The sequence below is a fragment of the Mytilus californianus genome, unplaced genomic scaffold, assembly GCF_021869535.1.
Source record: "Mytilus californianus isolate M0D057914Y unplaced genomic scaffold, xbMytCali1.0.p SCAF_41, whole genome shotgun sequence".
NCBI lineage: Eukaryota > Metazoa > Mollusca > Bivalvia > Mytilida > Mytilidae > Mytilus > Mytilus californianus.
In genome coordinates, this window is record NW_026262692.1 from 436,729 (window position 1) to 446,459 (window position 9,731).

Sequence of the window (9,731 nt, forward strand, 5' to 3'; positions counted from 1 at the left end):
ATTCATATATTTATTTATATTGGAAATCTATATGAGGTATATTTAAGATATGGAAAAAAATAAGAAGAAAATGCTTTGAAAATGTCTTTATAGAATATTTTTTGTACACATAAAACAACAGTTTGTAAAATATATGAGTTCATCTTGAAAAATAAAAATTGTGTCACCTTCAAAAAGCAAAGTCTACTTTTGCTGTGGTCAGACGCCAGGATTATGAAACCAATTTTATAATCTCTATTCCTAGTTTCTTAGTCCTATAACATCATGGCTAAGAAAAACATAAGAAAAGTGACTAATTTTGCACATTTTTTGGTAATAATCATTAGTGACTTGACAATAAAATTAGTCAAAGAGTAAAATGACTAGCTCTAGCTAGATCACTGATAGTGAGAGTTTGATATTTGTGAAAGAGTCAAACTAGGAGACAAGTTAGCTCTGAAGGGCCCAAACAACTATGCATGTATAGTCTATGGTCATGGTATATGGCGATCAATGAATCTATGGCCAATAAAATCATGACCCCCCTACTTGATCAACCTGAAAAAGAATGACCCCCTCTATCAGATTCAATTTTTTTCATGACCCCCACCCTACTTTTTTGCCGCCCCCCCCCCCTGGAGATAAATAATGACCGGTCCCTTAGTGCAGTTTCCAGAGCTTAGTGCATCAAGGCGGCCTAGGTGGTGTTTAGGTCGACGTACCGAGAAATTACCAACTAAAATCTGTGTTTTTAGACAATAGGTACAAATAGATGTTTAGTGTCATGAATGTTGGTATGGGATATGTCTTCATAACAAAATACACACATTACCATTTCTTGTGAATGTATTTTTTTCTCGAAACTGTCTTTTTGTGTGACTTTCTTCAACAACAAAATATTTCATTTTCAATATCATACAAGATTTATTTAAATAAATGTCTTATTTCTTTTCCCTCTAATTTTCAAAGGAAACCAACAATCTGTTTTAAAACACCTTGCCACCCCCCCCCCCCCCCTTTTTCCCACAAAAAAATGAATTTGCAATTGGCATTGTCTAATATATAATCATCAATAAAATGCTATTGTAATTTTATAAGACCTACTTTATAACATAATGTGGGAGTAATACATTTATGTACCAGTCCAAATATACTGTAAATTAGTAAAGGTATATGTTTCTTGTTTCAATTACCGTGTATGAGGGTAGGAATGCAATTTACCGTCAGGCGTCAAAACCGGTCATTTTCGGCTACCGTTAGCGTCAAATTGGTTAAAATTTTATCGTGATTCGTCAAAGTATCCTCATCGTGATTCGTCAGAGGTCTCAAATAGTTAACCGTTACCGTTATTTTTGGAAATAATTTAACGTCGATCAGTCGATTTTTTTATCGTCATAAGAAAATGTACATTTTATCGCCATGCACCAAAAATTACCGTTAACGTCATTTGGCAAGATTTTTTTTACCGTTTTTCATCATGAAGGTACCCCATTACAACCCTCATGTATGGGACTATGAATGGGTCACCATTTATGAGGACATTAAATGAATTAACAGATAAGAGAATATTGGGCCAAAGAATTAGATTAGGAGCGGGACCAAAAACTTTAGATAACAGAATAAAAAGGTGATGAAATATAAAGGCTAGATTGATTGATTGTTGATTGCTTAATGTCCAGTGGCAAATATTTCATGCATGTTTAGGACGAATATAATAAAGATCAAAGAATAAAGAATACAGTGAAATGGTAAAAAATTTAAAGATATAGAAATATAGAAACGATGATCTGACCCACCCCCCCCCCCCCCCCCCCCACACCACCACCACCACCATCATTACGACCCACACTCGCCTATATACATCTCTAAACAAATATCTAATTTGGGTTCATGGTGCCCCAGCCCCCCCAACCCCCCCACCATCACCACCATTACCACCCACACTCGCCTATATACATCTCTAAACAAATATCTAATTTGGGTTCATGGTGCCCCAGCCATTTTTTTCCTTATTCATATAAAGGAATTATTTAATTCTTATTTTACATTTTATATAAAAATTCGAAGACTGGACATCTGACGTGAAGGTGTATTGAAAACAGCAATAGTTTTGTCCATATAAAAGGTGTGATACATTTTCTACATCTTTTTTTGTTTTTGTTTTTTTTTGTAGAACAATCGTTTATTTGACCAATATAATTATTATTATCTTTTTTTATATTATAATCTTTTGTTAAGACGGTTTTATTTTCATTCTCTTTTATACACTGTATTGTCCTATAGTTTGGGAAAAGAGTTTTCAGTTTCATTTATTGCAAGAATAGATTATTAATTCATTTAAAAATATCCCCCTTCGAGAATAGCAAATAATTGGATGTCAAAAAAAGGCGGAACCCTTAATTTTGATCTTCTTTGGAAATTTAAAGTCATGTGTTGAAGATTAAAAATCGTGCGCCCAAAACATTTAAGATATTTTGAACTCAAGAAATAATAAGTAAAAGTCAAACGCTGAAGTTTTGGAATCTAGTACATGTACAGGATGTATAAAATACAGCTCCGAAGAATTAAAGTTATTTCTAGCGCTGATTTGTTAACGTTAACGGCTATTTTTAGCATTCTTCTTCATTTTTGTTGGACAGAATATTTATTTTCATACTGTCTTGGACCAAGTAATTTTTCCCAGTCATTGCCAGACAAGAATAGTCATAGTTTATATGCAATTAAGTTTCTATCATCCATCTTTGACAATAAGACACGACATTGCTGAAACAGAATTATTATCATTGAACGTTCTTCCCCAGATTGGTGCGATTTTTATCTAAACGTAATTCTTTCAAATCTTCCACGGCTATTTCACACATAAGTCACAATCTTTAAAGTTGGTTTAAAGGAATTGTATTTCTAAAGCTTATCCGCCTTTTGATAAGATTTTGTTTCCTGTTTATATTGTTCGTTGATTTTTCTGCATCATTTGATAATCAGTCATGGAAAGAATGAAAAGAGCAAGCAATTAATCCTTAGTTTGAAAGTCAAAGTCAGACAAGGATTTTATTGATATGTTATCCAAAATCTGGATTGTCCTCATTACAATCAACACACAAACAAAAGATCAAACATTAATTATTACAATCAATTCATATACATTAAAATGTAGAATACAAAACATTAAAAATAGAATCTTGTATGTATGTTCTTCAATTTTCTATTTGACCGAGGAGGGACAGTTTTACGAATGGAAAAAATAATTTCTGCCGATATTCAAGTTTGTTAAGCCCTCCCCCTTTTTTTTCCAAAATTCGTTATCTTTTTGTTTTCTATTAATTTCAATTAGTTTTCGCGTTTTTCTGTATTATATGAACATAAATATACTACAAGTAACTTGTATTTGCTACTTACTATCAATTCCAAGTTTACTATCCACAGCAGTCACTGATATACTATATATAATCATGGAAGTATTATATTGACAAACAGTACAATATAATACTTCCATGATTATATATAAAAGTGATCGCTAATTAATAGAAAAAAATATAACGGATTTTGGAAAAAATGGGGAGGTCTGAAAAAATGTTCTGTCCCCAAGTACCTATGGAACCATGTCTAGCTGGTGTAGAACGTAAATGCAATGAAACAATTGAATATTGCTTCCTTTTGTTATATGCATGCACAAAATTGGCATCTTCTTTTATCCAGTATTTTGTTCTGTTTTGATAATCAAATGAAGCTGTATTCGCAAACTCTGCACTTTAAGGGCTTATTGTTCTTAGGAAATAAACAATATCGTTATCAGACTAAAACATCGTGTTTCAATTCATATTTTTCTTGAAGATTGAAATTTCTGTCAGAATCACTTTCATCCATCTCAACATATATGCAATTTCGCTAAAGCGATATGTTTTATTCACATCAAAGATTCATCCTAATTATGGGACTCGTTACTGGTTTTATTTATGTATAATACGCAAACAGATATTACTACCATTTGTGTTGGGTTTATATACTTCAGCAACATCAAGATGACTAATATACTAGTGCTAATAATACAAGAAGACGGACACTTTTAGTTGTAAAACATCAAACAAAGAATAATCATTTGATGTAAAAGTATATTTTTAAGTAATTATAAGATTTCTTTTCATTTACTTCAATGTAAAGTGAAATTAAAATTACTTAAAAATTGTGAACAGCTATAATTTCAAAATGATTAAATCAATTACTACAGTTTTTATAGAAAATTATCATTAATATGTAGGTTTAATACAACAAGCAACATGTATGATACTAGAATAAAAAAATAACTAAAAAAGAATTGAAATTTATCAAAAATCGTAATTTAAAAGCAAAGATATAAATTAATATATTCAAAAGTCAGATGTCAAATTTATAATTGTACAGACCATTTTTACGCTACCTTGTAAGAAGTATATGACTTTGTGTTGACTGTTGTCTAGTAAACTGAGTAGTCTGCAAACGAATGTAAGTACTAGAGAGAGAGAAAAAAACTGTAAGAAGTTTACTTATAAACAGCCTACACCTTTTTCCATACAGCTGAATCATCTGTTAGAAAGTTGATTTACGGGTATTCCAAAATCTTATCTTTATAAAAGTATATACTAGTATGTATGCGCTATGAACCCTTATATTATGCTGAGTTGTTTTTTGAGAAATGCACGGTTTTCGAAAATTACAAAAAAATATGCAAATTAAATGCAAATGAGCTAATCCTTGCTGCTGAAAGACATTGTCAATTATATATTTTGTTTTCGTTTATTTCTAAAGAGAAAACGTTGGGAGAAGAAATGCCTTGCTATAGTAGTTTACAAAAGGCCATATTGTCCTGAAACCGGAAGCATCCATTATGTAGCCCCCAACGTCTAAAAACACTTACAGTAGACTTATTTCTGCATGTTTGGCACCTTTCGGGACATCTCAACCCTTTTACTTGCGTGTTTAAGTGCAAAAGGTTCAGCCAATGAGATAGATCAATTGCTTGAAGTTGTTACAGAAGTATATTTTATGAAATGATAATGGAAAAACTACTATTGAAACTGTCGCACGTCCTGGGAGGCTGAGATCCGAAAATGGAACCTAACCCGTCAAAAGACTTTTCATATGGCAAAATCAAAGGTACTTTATTTAAATCATTTGCACCACGTGACTTTGTCCCTTTTGATCAAATTACTTCCCTTAGCTTAAGATTGAAAATATAATTTATTATATATTTGCGGATAATCCAGTCCTTTTCCGTCATGTATCTAAAACTAATGTATCTTTAAAAACTTCCTTTGGCGGATATTTACAAAAATGCTGTGTAATTCTAAGGGAAAATGCTTAAAATTTGACTTTTTACGAAATGGGAAGGTTGAAATCATCATGTTTTTAAAAGAATTTGGCCGAAAACTTAAGAAAGCAGGTAAGTTAAAAGTTATTTAACTTTAAAATTCAACCTACAAGGTGTTTCCCTATATGCGAACAAATCATGAACAATATCTTCTTGCATGTGTATTTCTGTTTTGAATCTTGCTATTTTACGATTTTACGTCATTTTATTTGATCTTATATAGCAATTACACAATGGTTACGCTTCCGATTTTTAAACTAAAAAGGCCGAAAGATTTCAGAGTAGACAATATCCATTTGTACACGGACAGAAGCCTAAAAACATGTACAATTCACCTATATGCGAACAAATTGTTCATTCGACATAGGTATTTGCATATTGGCATTTTTATTAAAAGGGCTTATATAATCCTATTGTAATGGCTGCCGTCATGATAAGGCAAAATGGCCGCTATGCAAATAAGCAAATTACCCCAAATTTTGCCATATGTTGACATCAAAGTCACAGTGAAGCATTCAACACGCAACAAGACTCTCACCTTCCTGCAAGTTAAAGAAATTTGTTTGCAAAATAACGACCACGCCACACTATGAAAAGAAAAATAAAGTTTGTAGAGTAATGTTGATAAATTAAATCTTGCCAAAAATCTAAGCATGTAATACAGTGTGCTTTCAGTAATAGTTTTATGCAACCTTTATACCGAAATGATTCCCACTCATCACTTTATGTTTTTCTCTTCCTTAGTGGAGACTCGGCTCATTCTAAACTTAAACATACGACAAGCCTCACTTACTGAAGTCAAGCAAAATTGTACTGTAAGGTTTATTATGTCTTTATTTTTTGTAACTCTGTTGCGACATCAGGTGAATTGAAATATGAAATTTTGTAGAAATAAATTAGCAAATTATAAGCCATGTCATTACAAGAACAAGTTATATTTAAAAAAAAAATGAGATGAACATTGTTGAGAACTTGACCGACACACTAGCTCATGCAGTCCGTTTTTTTTGTATCGTATTTGCACACTAAACAGTCTAAATAAAAACATGTCGTTGCACTCAACCAAATAATACTGATTCTGAGCCAACAAATTTATTTTTGACACTATAATGCTGCGAAGAATCGACAGAATTAAATACTAAAAATCTTTGGTTTGCCCTGAATGTCTGCGTATTTGTGTATAACGGGGTGCAATTATGGGTGTAAGATATGACGTTAAATACCCTATACAACCAACCAAACTTTTCCCACGAAAGGGCCCCCCCTAGATCCGCCTATTGTATATAATGGGTTATGAATTAAGTTTGATGTAAGATGTTACGGTGTTGTTAGTTGTAAATAACGGGGTATAATGATGGATGTTAGATGTGGTGGTGTGATACTCTGTATATAAAGGGGTACAATGATAGATGTTAGATGTGGCGGAGTGATACTCTGTATATAAATGGGTAGCAGGATAGATGTCAGATGTGGCGGTATGAAACTCTGTATATAAAGGGGAACAAGGATGGATGTTAGATGTGGCGGTGTGATACTCTGTATATAAAGGGGTACAAGGATCATGGATGTTAGATTTGGCGGTATGATACTCTGTATATGAAGGGGTACAAGGATAGATGTTACATGTGGCGGAGTAATACTCTGTATATAAAGGGGTACAAGGATGGTTGTTAGATGTGGCGGTATGATACTCTGTATATCAATGGGTACAAGGATGGATGTTAGATATGGTGGTATGATACTCTGTATATCAATTGGTACAAAGATGGATGTTAGATGTGGTTGTGTGATTCTCTGTATATATAAAAGGGTACAAGGATGGATGTTAGGTGTGGTGGTGTGATACTCTGATACTCTGTATATAAAGGGGTACAAGGATGGATGTTAGATATGGTGGTGTGATACTCTGTATATAAAGGGGTACAAGGTTGGATGTTAGATGTGGCGGTGTGATACTCTGTATATAAAGGGATACAAGGATATATGTTAGATGTGGTGGTGTGATGTTCTGTATATAAAAGGGTACAAGGATAGATGTTAGATGTGGCGGTGTGATACTCTGTATATAAAGGGGTACACGGATGGATGTTAGATACGGCGGTGTGATACTCTGTATATAAAGGGGTACAAGGATAGATGTTAGATGTGGCTGTGTGATACTCTGTATAAAAAGGGGTACAAGGATGGATGTTAGATGTGGCGGTGTGATACTCTGTATATAAAGGGGTACAAGGATGGATGTTAGATGTGGTGGGTTGATATTCTGTATATAAAGGGGTAAAAAAAAATATGTTAGATGTGGTGGTGTGATACTCTTTATATTAAAGGGTACAAGGATAGATTTTAGATGTGGCGGTGTGATACTCTGTATATAAAGGGGTACAAGGATGGATGTTAGATGTGGTGGTATGTTACTCTGTATATAAAGGGATACAAGGATAGATGTCAGATGTGGCGGTGTGATACTCTGTATATAAAAGGGTACAAGGATGGATGTTAGATGTGGCGTAGTGATACTCTGTATATAAAGGGGTACAAGGATGAATGTTAGATGTGGCGTTGTGATACTCTGTATATAAAGGGGTACAAGGATGGATGTTAGATGTGGCGGTGTGATACTCTGTATATAAAGGGATACAAGGATGGATGTTAGATGTTGTGGTGTGATACTCTGTATATAAAGGGTACAAGGATGAATGTCAGATGTGGCGGTGTGATACTTTGTATATAAAGGGGTACACGGATGGATGTAAGATGTGGCGGTGTGATACTCTGTATATAAAAGGGTACAAGGATGGATGTTAGATGTGGCGTAGTGATACTCTGTATATAAAGGGGTACAAGGATGAATGTTAGATGTGGCGTTGTGATACTCTGTATATAAAGGGGTACAAGGATGGATGTTAGATGTGGCGGTGTGATACTCTGTATATAAAGGGATACAAGGATGGATGTTAGATGTGGTGATGTGATACTCTGTATATAAAGGGGTACAAGGATATATGTTAGATGTGGTGATGTGATACTCTGTATATAAAGGGTACAAGGATGAATGTCAGATGTGGCGGTGTGATACTTTGTATATAAAGGGTACAAGGATAGATGTAAGTTGCGACGGTATGATACTCTGTATATAGAGGGGTACAAGGATGGAGGTAAGATGTGGCGGTGTGATACTCTGTATATAAAGGGGTACAAGGATGGATGTTAGATGTGGCGTAGTGATACTCTGTATATAAAGGGGTACAAGGATGAATGTTAGATGTGGCGTTGTGATACTCTGTATATAAAGGGGTACAAGGATGGATGTTAGATGTGGCGTAGTGATACTCTGTATATAAAGGGGTACAAGGATGAATGTTAGATGTGGCGTTGTGATACTCTGTATATAAAGGGGTACAAGGATGGATGTTAGATGTGGCGGTGTGATACTCTGTATATAAAGGGGTACAAGGATCATGGATGTTAGATTTGGCGGTATGATACTCTGTATATGAAGGGGTACAAGGATAGATGTTACATGTGGCGGAGTAATACTCTGTATATAAAGGGGTACAAGGATGGTTGTTAGATGTGGCGGTATGATACTCTGTATATCAATGGGTACAAGGATGGATGTTAGATATGGTGGTATGATACTCTGTATATCAATTGGTACAAAGATGGATGTTAGATGTGGTTGTGTGATTCTCTGTATATATAAAAGGGTACAAGGATGGATGTTAGGTGTGGTGGTGTGATACTCTGATACTCTGTATATAAAGGGGTACAAGGATGGATGTTAGATATGGTGGTGTGATACTCTGTATATAAAGGGGTACAAGGTTGGATGTTAGATGTGGCGGTGTGATACTCTGTATATAAAGGGATACAAGGATATATGTTAGATGTGGTGGTGTGATGTTCTGTATATAAAAGGGTACAAGGATAGATGTTAGATGTGGCGGTGTGATACTCTGTATATAAAGGGGTACACGGATGGATGTTAGATACGGCGGTGTGATACTCTGTATATAAAGGGGTACAAGGATAGATGTTAGATGTGGCTGTGTGATACTCTGTATAAAAAGGGGTACAAGGATGGATGTTAGATGTGGCGGTGTGATACTCTGTATATAAAGGGGTACAAGGATGGATGTTAGATGTGGTGGGTTGATATTCTGTATATAAAGGGGTAAAAAAAAATATGTTAGATGTGGTGGTGTGATACTCTTTATATTAAAGGGTACAAGGATAGATTTTAGATGTGGCGGTGTGATACTCTGTATATAAAGGGGTACAAGGATGGATGTTAGATGTGGTGGTATGTTACTCTGTATATAAAGGGATACAAGGATAGATGTCAGATGTGGCGGTGTGATACTCTGTATATAAAAGGGTACAAGGATGGATGTTAGATGTGGCGTAG